The 21,332-nt window shown below is 47.9% G+C and overlaps 4 non-coding genes and 2 pseudogenes across 4 annotated transcripts; all 6 read right to left on the minus strand.

The window, feature by feature from the left end:
- Nucleotides 1–3,879: 3,879 nt before the first annotated feature.
- Nucleotides 3,880–4,053, minus strand: LOC130350183 (U2 spliceosomal RNA; annotated as a pseudogene).
- Nucleotides 4,054–6,150: 2,097 nt separating this feature from the next.
- On the minus strand, nucleotides 6,151–6,341 carry LOC130350227 (U2 spliceosomal RNA). The gene has a single exon (XR_008887387.1). It is a non-coding gene; the product is annotated as a U2 spliceosomal RNA (small nuclear RNA).
- A 2,090-nt stretch (nucleotides 6,342–8,431) lies between these two features.
- LOC130350228 (U2 spliceosomal RNA) lies at nucleotides 8,432–8,622 on the minus strand. The gene has a single exon (XR_008887388.1). It is a non-coding gene; the product is annotated as a U2 spliceosomal RNA (small nuclear RNA).
- Nucleotides 8,623–10,695: 2,073 nt separating this feature from the next.
- LOC130350182 (U2 spliceosomal RNA) lies at nucleotides 10,696–10,881 on the minus strand. Its single transcript, XR_008887350.1, has one exon. It is a non-coding gene; the product is annotated as a U2 spliceosomal RNA (small nuclear RNA).
- A 6,977-nt stretch (nucleotides 10,882–17,858) lies between these two features.
- Nucleotides 17,859–18,049, minus strand: LOC130350229 (U2 spliceosomal RNA). Its single transcript, XR_008887389.1, has one exon. It is a non-coding gene; the product is annotated as a U2 spliceosomal RNA (small nuclear RNA).
- A 2,097-nt stretch (nucleotides 18,050–20,146) lies between these two features.
- LOC130350178 (U2 spliceosomal RNA) lies at nucleotides 20,147–20,320 on the minus strand (annotated as a pseudogene).
- Between the last annotated feature and the right edge of the window lie 1,012 nt (nucleotides 20,321–21,332).

Raw genomic sequence — 21,332 nt, forward strand, 5'->3', positions numbered from 1 at the left:
ACGCCTTCTCCTGATCTAAGCTGACCAGGGCGGCGCGGCCCCCGCGGTCCTGGATGTAATGGACCGTGTCTCTCACAAGGGCAAGGCTGTCGGCAATCCTGCGGCCAGGAATGCTGCAGGTCTGGTCCGGATGGACGATCTGCCCCATGACAGGTTTCAGCCTGTTGGCCAGCACCTTGGCGAGGATCTTGTAGTCCACGTTCAGGAGAGAGATGGGACGCCAGTTTTTCAGGTCACATCTCTCCCCCTTCCGCTTATACAAGATCGTGATCATCCCTTCCCTCAACGACGGAGGCATTCTGCCCCCCACCACCATCTCCTCGTACACCTCCAACAGGTCCGGACAGATCAGGTCACCCAGCGCTACGTAGAGCTCGGCCGGGAGACCGTCACTGCCCGGGGTCCTGCCGGGCTTAAAGGATTTAGCGGCAGAGAGCAGCTCCCCCACCGTCAAGGGATCGTCCATAGCCGCCGCACCTGCGGGATCAACAACGTTAGTGACACCTGACAGGAACCTCTCGGCGGCTTCGGGGTCGGATGACTTGGGGGCGTAGAGGTTGCTGTAGAAGTCGTGGACGACCCCCATCACTTCCTCCTTGCCGCTCCTCATGTGTCCGGTCTCATCTCGTAGCTCAGTCAGGGGCGTGTAGCCGGCATGGAGCTTCCTGAAAAAGAAAGAGTTACATTTCTCACCCTTCTCCAGGTTCTCCACCTTGGAACGAAAGACGATTCGCTTGGATTCCTCCTCAAAGTGCCTTTTCAAGCTCTTTTTGGTCTCCTCCAGCTCCTCCCTGACGTCCCAGCCACACTGGAGCAGGTCCTGCAGGGACCGCAGCTCGCGCTGCAGTTTCCTCAAGTCCCACTTCTTCGCACACGCCTGTTGTCTGCCTTTTGCCTGAAAGAAACAACGGAATTCGACTTTAACATATTCCCACCAATCGCTGATGCACTTGAACAGACATTTGTCATTTCGCCATACAAGGTAAGCATCCCTAAGTTCCTCCATGACCTCCCTCTGCTCCAACAGGGCACAATTCAACTTCCAGGAGCCCGGGCCAGGTGGGAATCCATGGCCCAGAGTCCCCCGGAATCGAATGGCCCTGTGGTCAGAGAAGAAGCAGGGGACCATAGAGTACGACACCTTTCTGACTGCTCTCGAAGTGAAGATGAAGTCTATCCGAGAACGGAGCGAGCCATCGGGGCGGCTCCACGTATAGTTTACGGAGCCGTTCCCGATGGACCCGACAACGTCCTGCAAGGATGCCTCCGTCACCATCTCAATCAGCAGTTTAGACGTCACGTCCAGGTTGGCGGATGTGCCAGAACTGCGCCCGTCCACCTCAATGGGGAAGTTGAAGTCACCACCCAACACTACTGCTCTAGTGGTGGCGAGTTCAGCCCGCAGGGCCTGGAGAACCTCCAGTCGGACATCCCTCTCAGGGGAGGCATACACGTTGATGAGCCGCACGGGCTCACCCGCCCAGGAACCGCCTGCGACAAGAAGTCTGCCACAGACGAGCTCCCGGACGGAATCAAGTGCAAAGTTACCTCCCCTGATCAGGATGGCCACCCCCGCAGACCTATTGTCGCCCCCACCAGACCAGTAGGAAGGGCCGTGAGGCCACTGCCTGGCCAGATGGTTGTAAGACCTAGAAGCAGACAAAGCACATTCCTGCAACATGTAAACATCACACCTCTGGGAATCTAAGAACGTAAGAACAGTCTGAAATCTAAACCAAGCTCTAATACTCCTCACATTAATGCAGAAGATGTTGAGATCAGCCATGGGAATAAAAAGAGAGGTTAGTTCTGATACTAGTTACCAGTCTGGTCGGACGGGTCCTCTTCTCTGGCGCCTGTCGGCTCCTGTGGCTTCTCGTAGCGCCCTTCCAGGAACTCGTCGTAGACCGTGTTGGACGGAGTGTCCAGGATTTTCTTAACCTCTGGGTCCTGCAGCAGCTCCTCCATAGATTGAGCTTGGACTGGCTCTGCTTGGACCTGCTCCACTTGGGCCTGCTCCATCACCTCCTCTCCTTCTGAAGCCTCAAGGCTCTCGCAGACCTGCTCCATCTCCTCCTCCTCATCTGAAGCTTGAGGGGTCTCGCAGGTCTCGATTATCTTTCTTTTGTGGAACTCTTCTGATACGTTGTCCCTTCCTTTCCTCTTCCTCTGTATGGTACCTGGGGGAGGAAGCACAGGAAAGTCCTTCGAAGGGCGGGCACCAGCAGCTGGAGGGGGGTTAGGTGCTGCTGGGCCAGGAGAGAAAGGAGGCTGGGTGGGGCGGGGGGCAGGAGAGAGTGCCCGGGCAGGGGAGGACGGGGCAGGGGTGGGCCGGGCAGGGGAGGACGGGGCAGGGGGGGGCCGGGCAGGGGAGGACAGGGCAGGGGTGGGCCGGGGTGGGGTACGGGGGGCAGGGGTGGGGCGGGATGGGGCAGGAGGGGCAGGGGTGGGACGGGATGGGGTAGGAGGGGCAGGGGTGGGACGGGATGGGGCAGGAGGGGCAGGGGTGGGACGGGATGGAGCAGGGGTGGGGCGGGATGGGGCAGGAGATGGGGCGGGAGGGGCAGGGGATGGGGCGGGAGGGGCAGGGGAGGGGCGGGACGGGGCAGGGGTGGTGGCTTTCGCCTTCTTACCCTCCTTGGTCGGCTTGGCCATCTGTGGTGTTGGCTCCGGAGCTGGGGCTGGCTTCGGTGCTCTCGCTGCCACAGATGCCCATGTTCTCTCCCTCTGGGGGCAGTCCTTGTAGCTGTGGGCTGCCAGTCCGCAGAGGTTGCAGGTCTTGCTCTTGGGGCAGTCCTTGGTCGTGTGACCTGTCACACGGCAATACCTGCAGGCATCCTCCGTACAGTCCTTGCCCTCGTGGCCCATCTTGCCACATCTCCTGCAGGTCTGCGGCATGTCCGGGTAGAAGATAAGTCCTGTGGAGTTGCCCAAGGAAAATGTCGTTGGCAGGTGCTGTAGTCCGTCTGGAGAAGCAGGGTTCTTGTTGAGTCTGACGACCACAGACCACTTGCAGGTCCAGTATCCGAGTGAGTTCAGGATGCGGGTGGGCTCCCTCACCACGGTGCAGAAGCGCTTCAGGAAGGTCGAGATGTCCGTGCCTGGGGTGTGTGGGTTCCGCATTGAGACCGTCACCCGCCTCTCCTCTCTTTGAATAAGGCAGTTGCCCACAAAGCGAGAGAAAGGGGATTCGGGACTCGCCGCTTTCACCACCTCCCAGTATCTTCTACAGGTCCCAATGGTGGCAAAGGTGATGTAGAAGATTCCTGAAAAGAAGGTCGCTATTCCCAGGGTGTCAGCCGTGGGGAAGCCTTGATCCGCCAGCATCTTCTTGCAGAACACGTCGTGGGACATGTCCGGCACCCTTCCGTCCACGGGCTTGAGCTTCAAGGCAACAGTCTGCCTCATCCAGGGCTCCAGGGTTGGAGCTTCCAGGTTAGGAATTCTGCCGCCCTTCTGCCTTGCCGTGGTGGAGGTTGAAGCTTGCTGTGGTTGGGGCTGGACCTCCAGGCCTTGCCCTGCAGCCTCCTGGGTGGACTTGCTGGTTGAGGCCATGGCTTCTTCCAGCAGGCTCTTTTCCGCTTCCTTGCTTGCTTGTGGAGAGAGGCTTCGCAAAGTCTTCTTTCCCGGGTGGGAGGAGCTATGCAGATCCGGTCCCGGTGGGAGGAGCTATGCAAATCCTTCTCCAGAGGCAGCGAGTTTCTTCGAAAAGATTCTGCGCCGCCTTCCTCTTCGCCGCTGTTCCGGAATTCACCGCCGATTCCCTTCTTCCAGGTTCTTCGTCGGCTTCTTCCGGAGCTGCAGTCTTCAAGATCTTCTCCTTCTTCAGATGTTCCGAGGCAGGCAGGAGACGATCTTCAGGTGGTATGCTCTAGAGAAATGCGGTTCTAATAAGAACGAAAAGTACTGCAATCGTACTACGCAAAATCTCTACCACAATGCTTGGAGTTCTTCAGACCGTAGCGATCATGGTATCTCCCCTGCCAGGTAAGTATCCCCTACTGATAAGAACAGATACTACACTTGATCTTAGCCAAAAGGCCGAGAAGCGATAACCGTGAAAGGGGCGGGCCCAACAAGGTCCCCTTCATGGGCACTATCACTGCTTGCTGTCAGGGAGGCTGCCAGACAATTTTCCATGCACACTCTGGGCTGGGGGGCAGTCAACCACCAGTACACACAGCAGAACCTAAACCCATACCATTATTGCTAAGCAGCAAGACAGGGGCCCATTGCACTCCCACGGGGCCTTTTTAAATGCAATCCATAACCCGGATTTGCCAGGAACCCTTCTTACTCCTCCTACTTGCATGTGACACTGGGCTTAGGATCTGCATAGGAAACACACACACAAGCACACACCTACCTTTGTTGCCTGCAGATGCCTCCTTGGCTGTCCCCAAACGGTATCAAACCAACACCCACGGGAAGCTGTAAGCATAGAGGACATGCCTGCACCCCATTGGACTTACCTGTGTGGGTTAAATCCGGGTTATTTGACAACCTATGGCGGTGATGGTTCTGCTCAGGCAGAGCAGTGCTGATGCTCCTCATAAAGCTGTCGCTGCTGTGAAGGTTCTAGGTGACATCACAAATCCCTTTGGTTACATACACAACAAAGCTGGGTTGTTGTTGTTTACACTCTGCAAGGCCTGTGGAAGTGAGTGACATCATAGCACTGTAGTTCTGAGGGTTCAAGATGGATGCAACAATCTCCTGTTGCTTCTATGAAGGCCGTAATAGACGACATCACCAAACAGCTCCATAGTCACATACACAGCAAAGGAGAGATGTTGTTTACACCTAGTGATGTCAGTGGTATTGAGTGACATCACAGCACAGTGCTAAGGCTCCTGGGCCTGGACACAGCAGCGGCTGCAATATCTCAACGGAGAATACGTTTATATCTATGTGTGTGTGTGCGCATATATATATATATATATATATATATATATATATATATATATATATATTTCTCCGCCGAAATCACTTTTAAACCCATTTCCACCTTTTTTTCCCTTCTCTTCCTCTTACTTTTTTTTCACGTTTTTTTACGTTTTTCTCCTTTTCGCCTCTTTTCTGGGCGTATTATTCTTCTTTTTCTTCTTTTTTTTCGTCTAATGCATACCCCATCAGTGCAGCAATGCTTATTCAATACCGCCAGCAGATGGAGACACTGGGGGATAATTTTCTAAGGATTTATACTGATTTTTCCTGTCTGAATTTGTCGCACAGAAAGTTGCAGGCCAAATATGTGTGACATTTCTGCGACTTTAGCTTCTAGAGCATTTTTACAACATTATACATAGGTGCTGAATACATAAAAAGCGACTGTTCAGCGACAGACAAGTCGCATCGGCTGAAAGTAGGCCAGAATGTCAGTCCATGTTGGAGCAGGTTTAGATACAGTCTAAAGCATAGATCTCAAAGTCTGTGCACAGAATTTAGCAAGGGCCTCGCACCTTCTGATGCATCAGGTAGGTGCACAATAGCATAGCCTAACCCTCTGTACTTTGGTCTATATTGATGCGGGACATAGACAGCCAGCTGATGACCAATCCATTAGTGCAATGGATGGCTGGAAGCATTTGTCTTTGCCTTTGCAATACCACAGAAGCAATGCATGGTCAATGTACAGCAATGACACACCTGTGTGAACAGCCAGGAGACCCCCCCCCCCCCCCCCCATGTTATGTTACATAGTTACATAGTTAGTACGGTCGAAAAAAGACATATGTCCATCACGTTCAACCAGGGAATTAAGGGGTAGGGGTGTGGCGCGATATTGGGGAAGGGATGAGATTTTATATTTCTTCATAAGCATTAATCTTATTTTGTCAATTAGGAACATTCAGCACCCACCCGCTATCAAGGCAGCTGCCTATCATGTCATGCCCTACCTGCACAGGTGTGCTGGCTACTCAAATGATCCAATTAAGGAGGCCATTTAGTCAGCAGCAGCAGAAGTCCTGTGCCTGGACGCTCCAACAGGGGCCAGACACAAGCAGAAGCAGAAGCAGCAGAAGCAGCAGCAGCACCACCTTTTGTTTTTTGGCTGCAGCAGCAGCAAGGCCCACAGGGCTGGCTAGCTGGCTAGCCAGCAAGCAGGTAGCAATGAAAGTAGGAATCTTTCTTTTTAACCCTGTAAGGGGGTGGTGCACTGTACCCGAAGATACTGCCATATCGGGTCAATGCATAGGGCGACGGAAGCAAGCTTCGAAATCGGCCCCCGTTCTCAAAAATCCATTTAATATATGGTCCCCAGATAGGGGACGTATCAGATATTAAACTGATAAGAACAGATACTACACTTGATCTTAGCCAAAAGGCCGAGAAGCGATAACCGTGAAAGGGGCGGGCCCAACAAGGTCCCCTTCATGGGCACTATCACTGCTTGCTGTCAGGGAGGCTGCCAGACAATTTTCCATGCACACTCTGGGCTGGGGGGCAGTCAACCACCAGTACACACAGCAGAACCTAAACCCATACCATTATTGCTAAGCAGCAAGACAGGGGCCCATTGCACTCCCACGGGGCCTTTTTAAATGCAATCCATAACCCGGATTTGCCAGGAACCCTTCTTACTCCTCCTACTTGCATGTGACACTGGGCTTAGGATCTGCATAGGAAACACACACACAAGCACACACCTACCTTTGTTGCCTGCAGATGCCTCCTTGGCTGTCCCCAAACGGTATCAAACCAACACCCACGGGAAGCTGTAAGCATAGAGGACATGCCTGCACCCCATTGGACTTACCTGTGTGGGTTAAATCCGGGTTATTTGACAACCTATGGCGGTGATGGTTCTGCTCAGGCAGAGCAGTGCTGATGCTCCTCATAAAGCTGTCGCTGCTGTGAAGGTTCTAGGTGACATCACAAATCCCTTTGGTTACATACACAACAAAGCTGGGTTGTTGTTGTTTACACTCTGCAAGGCCTGTGGAAGTGAGTGACATCATAGCACTGTAGTTCTGAGGGTTCAAGATGGATGCAACAATCTCCTGTTGCTTCTATGAAGGCCGTAATAGACGACATCACCAAACAGCTCCATAGTCACATACACAGCAAAGGAGAGATGTTGTTTACACCTAGTGATGTCAGTGGTATTGAGTGACATCACAGCACAGTGCTAAGGCTCCTGGGCCTGGACACAGCAGTGGCTGCAATATCTCAACGGAGAATACGTTTATATCTATGTGTGTGTGTGCGCATATATATATATATATATATATATATATATATATATATATATTTCTCCGCCGAAATCACTTTTAAACCCATTTCCACCTTTTTTTCCCTTCTCTTCCTCTTACTTTTTTTTCACGTTTTTTTACGTTTTTCTCCTTTTCGCCTCTTTTCTGGGCGTATTATTCTTCTTTTTCTTCTTTTTTTTCGTCTAATGCATACCCCATCAGTGCAGCAATGCTTATTCAATACCGCCAGCAGATGGAGACACTGGGGGATAATTTTCTAAGGATTTATACTGATTTTTCCTGTCTGAATTTGTCGCACAGAAAGTTGCAGGCCAAATATGTGTGACATTTCTGCGACTTTAGCTTCTAGAGCATTTTTACAACATTATACATAGGTGCTGAATACATAAAAAGCGACTGTTCAGCGACAGACAAGTCGCATCGGCTGAAAGTAGGCCAGAATGTCAGTCCATGTTGGAGCAGGTTTAGATACAGTCTAAAGCATAGATCTCAAAGTCTGTGCACAGAATTTAGCAAGGGCCTCGCACCTTCTGATGCATCAGGTAGGTGCACAATAGCATAGCCTAACCCTCTGTACTTTGGTCTATATTGATGCGGGACATAGACAGCCAGCTGATGACCAATCCATTAGTGCAATGGATGGCTGGAAGCATTTGTCTTTGCCTTTGCAATACCACAGAAGCAATGCATGGTCAATGTACAGCAATGACACACCTGTGTGAACAGCCAGGAGACCCCCCCCCCCCCCCCCATGTTATGTTACATAGTTACATAGTTAGTACGGTCGAAAAAAGACATATGTCCATCACGTTCAACCAGGGAATTAAGGGGTAGGGGTGTGGCGCGATATTGGGGAAGGGATGAGATTTTATATTTCTTCATAAGCATTAATCTTATTTTGTCAATTAGGAACATTCAGCACCCACCCGCTATCAAGGCAGCTGCCTATCATGTCATGCCCTACCTGCACAGGTGTGCTGGCTACTCAAATGATCCAATTAAGGAGGCCATTTAGTCAGCAGCAGCAGAAGTCCTGTGCCTGGACGCTCCAACAGGGGCCAGACACAAGCAGAAGCAGAAGCAGCAGAAGCAGCAGCAGCACCACCTTTTGTTTTTTGGCTGCAGCAGCAGCAAGGCCCACAGGGCTGGCTAGCTGGCTAGCCAGCAAGCAGGTAGCAATGAAAGTAGGAATCTTTCTTTTTAACCCTGTAAGGGGGTGGTGCACTGTACCCGAAGATACTGCCATATCGGGTCAATGCATAGGGCGACGGAAGCAAGCTTCGAAATCGGCCCCCGTTCTCAAAAATCCATTTAATATATGGTCCCCAGATAGGGGACGTATCAGATATTAAACTGATAAGAACAGATACTACACTTGATCTTAGCCAAAAGGCCGAGAAGCGATAACCGTGAAAGGGGCGGGCCCAACAAGGTCCCCTTCATGGGCACTATCACTGCTTGCTGTCAGGGAGGCTGCCAGACAATTTTCCATGCACACTCTGGGCTGGGGGGCAGTCAACCACCAGTACACACAGCAGAACCTAAACCCATACCATTATTGCTAAGCAGCAAGACAGGGGCCCATTGCACTCCCACGGGGCCTTTTTAAATGCAATCCATAACCCGGATTTGCCAGGAACCCTTCTTACTCCTCCTACTTGCATGTGACACTGGGCTTAGGATCTGCATAGGAAACACACACACAAGCACACACCTACCTTTGTTGCCTGCAGATGCCTCCTTGGCTGTCCCCAAACGGTATCAAACCAACACCCACGGGAAGCTGTAAGCATAGAGGACATGCCTGCACCCCATTGGACTTACCTGTGTGGGTTAAATCCGGGTTATTTGACAACCTATGGCGGTGATGGTTCTGCTCAGGCAGAGCAGTGCTGATGCTCCTCATAAAGCTGTCGCTGCTGTGAAGGTTCTAGGTGACATCACAAATCCCTTTGGTTACATACACAACAAAGCTGGGTTGTTGTTGTTTACACTCTGCAAGGCCTGTGGAAGTGAGTGACATCATAGCACTGTAGTTCTGAGGGTTCAAGATGGATGCAACAATCTCCTGTTGCTTCTATGAAGGCCGTAATAGACGACATCACCAAACAGCTCCATAGTCACATACACAGCAAAGGAGAGATGTTGTTTACACCTAGTGATGTCAGTGGTATTGAGTGACATCACAGTGCTAAGGCTCCTGGGCCTGGACACAGCAGCGGCTGCAATATCTCAACGGAGAATACGTTTATATCTATGTGTGTGTGTGCGCATATATATATATATATATATATATATATATATATATATATTTCTCTGCCGAAATCACTTTTAAACCCATTTCCACCTTTTTTTCCCTTCTCTTCCTCTTACTTTTTTTTCACGTTTTTTTACGTTTTTCTCCTTTTCGCCTCTTTTCTGGGCGTATTATTCTTCTTTTTCTTCTTTTTTTTCGACTAATGCATACCCCATCAGTGCAGGAATGCTTATTCAATACCGCCAGCAGATGGAGACACTGGGGGATAATTTTCTAAGGATTTATACTGATTTTTCCTGTCTGAATTTGTCGCACAGAAAGTTGCAGGCCAAATATGTGTGACATTTCTGCGACTTTAGCTTCTAGAGCATTTTTACAACATTATACATAGGTGCTGAATACATAAAAAGCGACTGTTCAGCGACAGACAAGTCGCATCGGCTGAAAGTAGGCCAGAATGTCAGTCCATGTTGGAGCAGGTTTAGATACAGTCTAAAGCATAGATCTCAAAGTCTGTGCACAGAATTTAGCAAGGGCCTCGCACCTTCTGATGCATCAGGTAGGTGCACAATAGCATAGCCTAACCCTCTGTACTTTGGTCTATATTGATGCGGGACATAGACAGCCAGCTGATGACCAATCCATTAGTGCAATGGATGGCTGGAAGCATTTGTCTTTGCCTTTGCAATACCACAGAAGCAATGCATGGTCAATGTACAGCAATGACACACCTGTGTGAACAGCCAGGAGACCCCCCCATGTTATGTTACATAGTTACATAGTTAGTACGGTCGAAAAAAGACATATGTCCATCACGTTCAACCAGGGAATTAAGGGGTAGGGGTGTGGCGCGATATTGGGGAAGGGATGAGATTTTATATTTCTTCATAAGCATTAATCTTATTTTGTCAATTAGGAACATTCAGCACCCACCCGCTATCAAGGCAGCTGCCTATCATGTCATGCCCTACCTGCACAGGTGTGCTGGCTACTCAAATGATCCAATTAAGGAGGCCATTTAGTCAGCAGCAGCAGAAGTCCTGTGCCTGGACGCTCCAACAGGGGCCAGACACAAGCAGAAGCAGAAGCAGCAGAAGCAGCAGCAGCACCACCTTTTGTTTTTTGGCTGCAGCAGCAGCAAGGCCCACAGGGCTGGCTAGCTGGCTAGCCAGCAAGCAGGTAGCAATGAAAGTAGGAATCTTTCTTTTTAACCCTGTAAGGGGGTGGTGCACTGTACCCGAAGATACTGCCATATCGGGTCAATGCATAGGGCGACGGAAGCAAGCTTCGAAATCGGCCCCCGTTCTCAAAAATCCATTTAATATATGGTCCCCAGATAGGGGACGTATCAGATATTAAACTGATAAGAACAGATTTTTTTTTTTTTTTTTTTTTTTTATAAACCTTCAGGTTTAGACTAAACACCACTTAGATAACGCGTCATTTTTGACTCATGGTAAAGTCTAACTCATCATTAGGTCATTCTTTATTTGTTCAAAGCAAATTCAAAACAAATTCAAATACCATCACCATTACACCCTTACAACATGTCTCCACTTCAAAAATTTCCATATCCCCTCTGCATCTATTTCACCTAATTTCTTTTTATCACGTAAATAAACGGTGTACAACCTATCCAGAATCATTCTTAAACTTCCTTCCACAGTCACATCTTTTCTCTTAAACACATATAAATTTCTAACATCCCACAAGACTTCCTTCACAATCGCCAACAACACAAACAACACCCTTTCATTCTTTCTTCCAATCATACTAAGACCAAACATCACAACCTCATATGAGAACCTATTTATCCCAGTCAACTCCTTACACAACGGACCTATCCCTCTCCATACATTCTGAGCCATGTCACAATTCCAAATCACATGCATCACACTTTCAACCCCACTACAATCTTCCCTCGGACATATTTCACTCCTTCCAATACCTCTATTCCTTTGGAACTCTCTTACTGGTAGGGCTCCATGCAAACACTGCCATCCTATCTCTCTCTGTCTATTTGATATTCCATCTGTCATTAAACTCTTCCACACCTTAGACACATCCTGGCCTCTTACCATATTAATCGGACACTCCACCTCACTTGCGGCGACATACCCAAACACATTCTTCTTACTTTCAAACAACTCCTTTCTCACACCAATCAACCTATAACTCTCCAAAAACTTTTCCACATACAAATACCAACTCGGGCACACAAACGCATAAGGCACTCTCAAATCTCTCTCCAGCCAACCTAATTTGCATAACACACGCCCACCTAAATATCTCAACATACATGCAAAATTCTTTTCTCCTCTCATCATCCTTCTAACCGCAAACACCACATTCACCCCCAAATACACATCTAGATTTGGAAATCCCATTCCACCCTTACTACCATCCTTCATCACAACTTCTCTCCTCACTCTTTCCACTTTTGTACCCCAAAAAAACACAAACAAAATTCTTTTTAACTTCCTTAAAACCATATAACTTGGCGGAAACACTATTGCCACATACAATAAAATAGGCAATATTACACTTTTCACAACCAGCACTTTCCCAACCATAGACAAATCTCTCAACCTCCAAAGACTCAATTTTTTGGACACTCTCTTCTCTACATCATCCCAACTTTCTCTCCCATCCAATCTTTCATCCATTTTAACACCTAAAACCTGAATACCACCTTCAATATTCTTCATACCCACATCCTCAGTTCCTTGCATACTACCAAAACATTTATACTCACTTTTGTCCCAATTCACCTTAAACCCAGACGCTCCACAAAACAATCCAACTAGTAACTTTGCCCTTCTCATAACAGCCACAGACTCTCCCAAAATACACACATCATCCATGTAGGCCAAAGCTTTGACTTCTCTCCCACCACTCCCTGGAATTTTTAACCCTCTAACACACTTATCCCGCCGCAACATCTCTAATAATGGCTCCATAGCACATATAAAAGCCATAGGGGACAACGGACAACCCTGCCTTACACCAGAACATACTTTCACCTTCTCAGACATCCAACCGTTTATCAAAACCTTACTATATGCTCCATCATACAGCATCCTTACAACATTTACAAAATCACCCGGGAATCCCATTCTCACTAATACTCTAAACAAAAACCTATGTGACAGACGATCAAACGCCTTTTCAAAATCTATCGACATCACTCTAACCTCCTGTTTCCTACTCATACTATCCCATAACAAATCTCTCAACAAACACAAATTTTCATTTATTCTTCTCCCAGGCACTCCACACACTTGTTCTTCTCCAATCACCTGCTCAACCACATCTCTCATCCTATTTGTAATTATTTTAGCAAACACCTTATAATCTACATTCAACAAAGTTATCGGCCTCCAATTCCTCACATCATTCACATCACCTTTCTTATAAATCAACACAACCACTCCACTCTTCATACTTTCCACCATTCTCTCCTTCCTCCACATATACCTATACACTTCCACCAAATCATCCTTCACAACATCCCAAATCCAAGCATAAAATTCAACAGGCAACCCATCCTCTCCAGGCGTTTTATTTCTTGACATACTATCCACAGTCCTCTTCACTTCCTCCTCTCCAATCTCTCTCATCAGAGTCCCATATTCACTACCATCCACCCTCTTATCAAGCACTCTCAACACTTCATCCTGCAAGTCCTCTTCACAATCTTTTACCGCATACAACTCTTCATAAAAATTTTTAACCACTCCCAACACAGCTTTACCTTTAACCAGACAGCCATCATCATCATACACTCTTACCATATCCTCTCTCTTCCCAATAACTTTTTTAAAGAAATATCTCGAACATTTCTCATCTTTCTCTAACTTATCAAGTTTTGCTTGATACATCAACTCTTTACCTTTCTCATTCAACCAATTTTTTAGATCACTCTTCACAACCTCAATCTGCTCACCCACACTCCAGCCATACTTCTTTAACTTATTGAGAAACACCAATCTTTTATTCAACCATTCATACTTCTTCTTCCTCCCAGCATTCCGCTTATATCCCTCTCTTTTAAAGAAAACTTTTGTTTGACCCTTAACCCATTCCCACCAACACAATATATCAGGAAAATCATTCTTTTCCTTACACCAACCCCTATACTTATTAACATATCTATCATACACTCCTTCCACTTCCAACAATTTAACATTTAATTTCCATACACCCCTCCCACTCACACAATCTGCATCCAATACTAACTCATAACACACATACTCATGATCTGAATATCCTACTTTTTCTTGCATATAATTCTTACATAACACACCCTTAGACACAAAACACATATCAAGTCTGGAACTATGACTTCCACTATCAGAATAATATGTATCTAACAAAGGACACACTCCACACGCTTCAGCCACATCCTTTAACTTAAAGTCACACACCATACTTTTAAGAATATTCCCAGATACATCCACATTCCCCTCAATTTCACAATTGAAATCCCCCACCCACACCAAAGGTATTTTACCCGGCAGAAACCTCTTAATTACCTCCAACAACCCCACCCGCTCCTCCCTCCTTACCGGCGCATACACATTTATCAACCTAAATTTAACCCCCTGCACCTTAACCTCCACCATGATACACCTCCCCTCCTCTATTACCACATAACTACAAACTTCAAACTTAAAGCTCTTAAAAAGCACCCCTACCCCATCATTCCTATTATGCCCAGACACCGACCAAACAGCAGGACCATAAGCCCATTCTCCCTTCCCCGGAATATCATTTAGCCCACATTCCTGCAAACAAATAATGTCCGCTTTTTTCCCTGCCAAGTCCTCCAAAATTACTGTCCTTCTGACTTTACTTCTAAAGACTCTAACGTTTATAGAACCGACTAAAAAAGACATACCACCATCTTAACAACCCTAAGGAAGAATTTGACAGAAAAGAAGAAAGTTATTTAGGTAGCTTTCCTCAGCGGTGTGGGAGAAGCTTCTCCCGCAGAGCACGCATCCATGTCGCTCTCAGATAGCGGTTGATACCGATTGTCCGTAGCCACCAGCGTCGACTCCATCTGTCCACCAGAAAGCTTCCTAGCCGTCTTCTTGGGGGGACGAAAAAGATCAAAGTCATCCTCTCTCTCTCTATGTCTCTCCTCACGGTCTTCACCCTCAGAAGAAGACCACTCTTCAATTTGCGGCGACTCCTCAGCCGGGGGACTGGGAGCATCCTCAATCTCCCCTTCTTCCACTTGCACCGCCATTTGCTCCTCCTCCACCACCACTTGCTCCTCCACCACCTTCACTTGCTCCTCTACCACCACAGGACTCTGTACCTCTCCAATAATAACGCTCTCTCTTGCAGGAACCACTGCAGCCGCAGCTGCAGCTGCCCTCCTCCTCTCCACCATTTCCTCTTCCATTCTCCTCTCCTCCTCCCTCCTCTTCAACACTGGACAGTTCTTGTACACATGGCCAGCTTCCCCACATAGGTCACAGGTCCTCGGGTGTGGACATGCACCCGCCTCATGCCCCGGTTGCTTACAGTTCCTGCATTTCTTACTGCCAGGGCAGGCCTCCTTCACATGTCCAAACAATAGACAATTTCTACAGAAAGATGGCTGTCCGTAGTAATAGAGATAACCTCTGAAACCAGCAATGGTAAAGTTCGCCGGAGGGTGCTTAACGCCTCCAATGCAATCTCCATCAAGCCGCAACTTCACAAAGAACTTATACGTGCCATTAAATACACCAATGCTGCTTGTCTGCTTAGTACCACCAGCAATAGACTCACAATAGATGCTCAAGAAGTTCTTAATCATAGAGACATCAACAAACGGATTGTACATGTGGATAAACAAAGTCTTTGTCCCCATTTCAAAAAGGGGATAAAAGGACACATCCCGCAAAACCTCACTTCCACTGTTCCGTTTTAAGCACTCATAAAAGTTCTGGCAGTCAGCATCATATAAGAAGGACACGTCATAAATACCTTGGCGCTTGTTCTCCTGGACACAAAAGAGGTCGCTCAAGGAAAATCCTGCCAGTCGCTCCACAATGGTATGGCCGATGTATTCAATGCTGTTTCTTAGACGATCCGTGGTTAGCACCTTGATGCGTACGGTCTTCTCCACTGCAGACATGTTGGATCCAGCCATCTTTCCAAATCTGTCGGTAACGAGTACCACAGTCTTGATCACCTACGCAGCTAGTCGCGGCGCAGTTCACTCGCACCCTCAGCGCCGACCGAGGCAATAAACCCCGATCTTAGCCAAAAGGCCGAGAAGCGATAACCGTGAAAGGGGCGGGCCCAACAAGGTCCCCTTCATGGGCACTATCACTGCTTGCTGTCAGGGAGGCTGCCAGACAATTTTCCATGCACACTCTGGGCTGGGGGGCAGTCAACCACCAGTACACACAGCAGAACCTAAACCCATACCATTATTGCTAAGCAGCAAGACAGGGGCCCATTGCACTCCCACGGGGCCTTTTTAAATGCAATCCATAACCCGGATTTGCCAGGAACCCTTCTTACTCCTCCTACTTGCATGTGACACTGGGCTTAGGATCTGCATAGGAAACACACACACAAGCACACACCTACCTTTGTTGCCTGCAGATGCCTCCTTGGCTGTCCCCAAACGGTATCAAACCAACACCCACGGGAAGCTGTAAGCATAGAGGACATGCCTGCACCCCATTGGACTTACCTGTGTGGGTTAAATCCGGGTTATTTGACAACCTATGGCGGTGATGGTTCTGCTCAGGCAGAGCAGTGCTGATGCTCCTCATAAAGCTGTCGCTGCTGTGAAGGTTCTAGGTGACATCACAAATCCCTTTGGTTACATACACAACAAAGCTGGGTTGTTGTTGTTTACACTCTGCAAGGCCTGTGGAAGTGAGTGACATCATAGCACTGTAGTTCTGAGGGTTCAAGATGGATGCAACAATCTCCTGTTGCTTCTATGAAGGCCGTAATAGACGACATCACCAAACAGCTCCATAGTCACATACACAGCAAAGGAGAGATGTTGTTTACACCTAGTGATGTCAGTGGTATTGAGTGACATCACAGCACAGTGCTAAGGCTCCTGGGCCTGGACACAGCAGCGGCTGCAATATCTCAACGGAGAATACGTTTATATCTATGTGTGTGTGTGCGCATATATATATATATATATATATATATATATATATATATATATATATATATATTTCTCCGCCGAAATCACTTTTAAACCCATTTCCACCTTTTTTTCCCTTCTCTTCCTCTTACTTTTTTTTCACGTTTTTTTACGTTTTTCTCCTTTTCGCCTCTTTTCTGGGCGTATTATTCTTCTTTTTCTTCTTTTTTTTCGTCTAATGCATACCCCATCAGTGCAGCAATGCTTATTCAATACCGCCAGCAGATGGAGACACTGGGGGATAATTTTCTAAGGATTTATACTGATTTTTCCTGTCTGAATTTGTCGCACAGAAAGTTGCAGGCCAAATATGTGTGACATTTCTGCGACTTTAGCTTCTAGAGCATTTTTACAACATTATACATAGGTGCTGAATACATAAAAAGCGACTGTTCAGCGACAGACAAGTCGCATCGGCTGAAAGTAGGCCAGAATGTCAGTCCATGTTGGAGCAGGTTTAGATACAGTCTAAAGCATAGATCTCAAAGTCTGTGCACAGAATTTAGCAAGGGCCTCGCACCTTCTGATGCATCAGGTAGGTGCACAATAGCATAGCCTAACCCTCTGTACTTTGGTCTATATTGATGCGGGACATAGACAGCCAGCTGATGACCAATCCATTAGTGCAATGGATGGCTGGAAGCATTTGTCTTTGCCTTTGCAATACCACAGAAGCAATGCATGGTCAATGTACAGCAATGACACACCTGTGTGAACAGCCAGGAGACCCCCCCCCCCCCCCCCCATGTTATGTTACATAGTTACATAGTTAGTACGGTCGAAAAAAGACATATGTCCATCACGTTCAACCAGGGAATTAAGGGGGGTAGGGGTGTGGCGCGATATTGGGGAAGGGATGAGATTTTATATTTCTTCATAAGCATTAATCTTATTTTGTCAATTAGGAACATTCAGCACCCACCCGCTATCAAGGCAGCTGCCTATCATGTCATGCCCTACCTGCACAGGTGTGCTGGCTACTCAAATGATCCAATTAAGGAGGCCATTTAGTCAGCAGCAGCAGAAGTCCTGTGCCTGGACGCTCCAACAGGGGCCAGACACAAGCAGAAGCAGAAGCAGCAGAAGCAGCAGCAGCACCACCTTTTGTTTTTTGGCTGCAGCAGCAGCAAGGCCCACAGGGCTGGCTAGCTGGCTAGCCAGCAAGCAGGTAGCAATGAAAGTAGGAATCTTTCTTTTTAACCCTGTAAGGGGGTGGTGCACTGTACCCGAAGATACTGCCATATCGGGTCAATGCATAGGGCGACGGAAGCAAGCTTCGAAATCGGCCCCCGTTCTCAAAAATCCATTTAATATATGGTCCCCAGATAGGGGACGTATCAGATATTAAACTGATAAGAACAGATACTACACTTGATCTTAGCCAAAAGGCCGAGAAGCGATAACCGTGAAAGGGGCGGGCCCAACAAGGTCCCCTTCATGGGCACTATCACTGCTTGCTGTCAGGGAGGCTGCCAGACAATTTTCCATGCACACTCTGGGCTGGGGGGCAGTCAACCACCAGTACACACAGCAGAACCTAAACCCATACCATTATTGCTAAGCAGCAAGACAGGGGCCCATTGCACTCCCACGGGGCCTTTTTAAATGCAATCCATAACCCGGATTTGCCAGGAACCCTTCTTACTCCTCCTACTTGCATGTGACACTGGGCTTAGGATCTGCATAGGAAACACACACACAAGCACACACCTACCTTTGTTGCCTGCAGATGCCTCCTTGGCTGTCCCCAAACGGTATCAAACCAACACCCACGGGAAGCTGTAAGCATAGAGGACATGCCTGCACCCCATTGGACTTACCTGTGTGGGTTAAATCCGGGTTATTTGACAACCTATGGCGGTGATGGTTCTGCTCAGGCAGAGCAGTGCTGATGCTCCTCATAAAGCTGTCGCTGCTGTGAAGGTTCTAGGTGACATCACAAATCCCTTTGGTTACATACACAACAAAGCTGGGTTGTTGTTGTTTACACTCTGCAAGGCCTGTGGAAGTGAGTGACATCATAGCACTGTAGTTCTGAGGGTTCAAGATGGATGCAACAATCTCCTGTTGCTTCTATGAAGGCCGTAATAGACGACATCACCAAACAGCTCCATAGTCACATACACAGCAAAGGAGAGATGTTGTTTACACCTAGTGATGTCAGTGGTATTGAGTGACATCACAGCACAGTGCTAAGGCTCCTGGGCCTGGACACAGCAGCGGCTGCAATATCTCAACGGAGAATACGTTTATATCTATGTGTGTGTGTGCGCATATATATATATATATATATATATATATATATATATATATATATATATTTCTCCGCCGAAATCACTTTTAAACCCATTTCCACCTTTTTTTCCCTTCTCTTCCTCTTACTTTTTTTTCACGTTTTTTTACGTTTTTCTCCTTTTCGCCTCTTTTCTGGGCGTATTATTCTTCTTTTTCTTCTTTTTTTTCGTCTAATGCATACCCCATCAGTGCAGCAATGCTTATTCAATACCGCCAGCAGATGGAGACACTGGGGGATAATTTTCTAAGGATTTATACTGATTTTTCCTGTCTGAATTTGTCGCACAGAAAGTTGCAGGCCAAATATGTGTGACATTTCTGCGACTTTAGCTTCTAGAGCATTTTTACAACATTATACATAGGTGCTGAATACATAAAAAGCGACTGTTCAGCGACAGACAAGTCGCATCGGCTGAAAGTAGGCCAGAATGTCAGTCCATGTTGGAGCAGGTTTAGATACAGTCTAAAGCATAGATCTCAAAGTCTGTGCACAGAATTTAGCAAGGGCCTCGCACCTTCTGATGCATCAGGTAGGTGCACAATAGCATAGCCTAACCCTCTGTACTTTGGTCTATATTGATACGGGACATAGACAGCCAGCTGATGACCAATCCATTAGTGCAATGGATGGCTGGAAGCATTTGTCTTTGCCTTTGCAATACCACAGAAGCAATGCATGGTCAATGTACAGCAATGACACACCTGTGTGAACAGCCAGGAGACCCCCCCCCCCCCCCCCCATGTTATGTTACATAGTTACATAGTTAGTACGGTCGAAAAAAGACATATGTCCATCACGTTCAACCAGGGAATTAAGGGGTAGGGGTGTGGCGCGATATTGGGGAAGGGATGAGATTTTATATTTCTTCATAAGCATTAATCTTATTTTGTCAATTAGGAACATTCAGCACCCACCCGCTATCAAGGCAGCTGCCTATCATGTCATGCCCTACCTGCACAGGTGTGCTGGCTACTCAAATGATCCAATTAAGGAGGCCATTTAGTCAGCAGCAGCAGAAGTCCTGTGCCTGGACGCTCCAACAGGGGCCAGACACAAGCAGAAGCAGAAGCAGCAGAAGCAGCAGCAGCACCACCTTTTGTTTTTTGGCTGCAGCAGCAGCAAGGCCCACAGGGCTGGCTAGCTGGCTAGCCAGCAAGCAGGTAGCAATGAAAGTAGGAATCTTTCTTTTTAACCCTGTAAGGGGGTGGTGCACTGTACCCGAAGATACTGCCATATCGGGTCAATGCATAGGGCGACGGAAGCAAGCTTCGAAATCGGTCCCCGTTCTCAAAAATCCATTTAATATATGGTCCCCAGATAGGGGACGTATCAGATATTAAACTGATAAGAACAGATTTTTTGATTGAAAGAGCTTTATTTTCCGTTCAGTCATTACAAGTCGTACAATAAATTACAGTCACACAAAGCATGATAGTACAATACACAGCAAAGGTTCCCTAAGCTATACATCGCACACCATGCTACTCTAACATTCAGCTCAATCCTGCAATAGAAAAGCACAAGAGATCAAACAAAAACCAAATAATACAATCTGTGATCGGGGTAGGGGTGTGGGCGACTATGTGGGGGTAGGGAGGGGGCGGATCACAGGGCCAAACTGTTGGGCTGTATCTTCAGGGAGACATGGGAGAAGGAGAGGGGTCTTCACTCCTCTTCTTCCTCATCAACGGCCGAGCTGTCCAAGATGGAATAGTCTCTAAGCAGGTTCTTGATGAACCTGCGGCAGTCCCGGACGGACATGTTTTCCCTGTTGATCACGAGGCGGTTCCTGGAGAGCCACACTGCGTCCTTAAAACAGTTCATAAGGCGCCAGGCCTCCTGGATGGCCTCCACGTCGTGGGTCCCAGGGAACAGGCCGTAAAGCACCGAATGGTACGATAGGCAGCTCCTGGGCACTGAGTCTCTGAGTTCCTGTTCTAGGGCGTCCAACAGACCCTGTGCAAAGGGGCACTGCCAAAACACGTGGAAAGATGTTTCCTCCACGTAGGGGCAACGGGGGCAGTACCGGGTCTTGCACAGGTTGCGGGCATGCATGAATGACCTGAGAGAGAGACCTCCCATGACGGCCATCCACGACAAGTCCTTGTGTCCATTGGTAAGCCGCTTTGAGGCCACATTGTTCCAAACTGTCTCTGCAGTGGCTGCGGGGAGTCCCGGAACCAGCTCGGTCGAGTCCTTAGCTCGGATGAGCTTGTGGATTGTCTTTGGCTTCCATAGGTCTGGTTTCAGTCCTTCCAGCTGGTGCTCCCTCACAAACCGGACAACATCCCCATAGAACCAGGGAGTGTTCCAGTTGTAAGGGATGGAGCTGTCCCACTTGTCCCAGCCCAGCTGTCTCCAGAGGGGCATGAGAAGCAAGCGAGACAT

Source organism: Hyla sarda, unplaced genomic scaffold (genome assembly GCF_029499605.1).
Source record: "Hyla sarda isolate aHylSar1 unplaced genomic scaffold, aHylSar1.hap1 scaffold_937, whole genome shotgun sequence".
NCBI lineage: Eukaryota > Metazoa > Chordata > Amphibia > Anura > Hylidae > Hyla > Hyla sarda.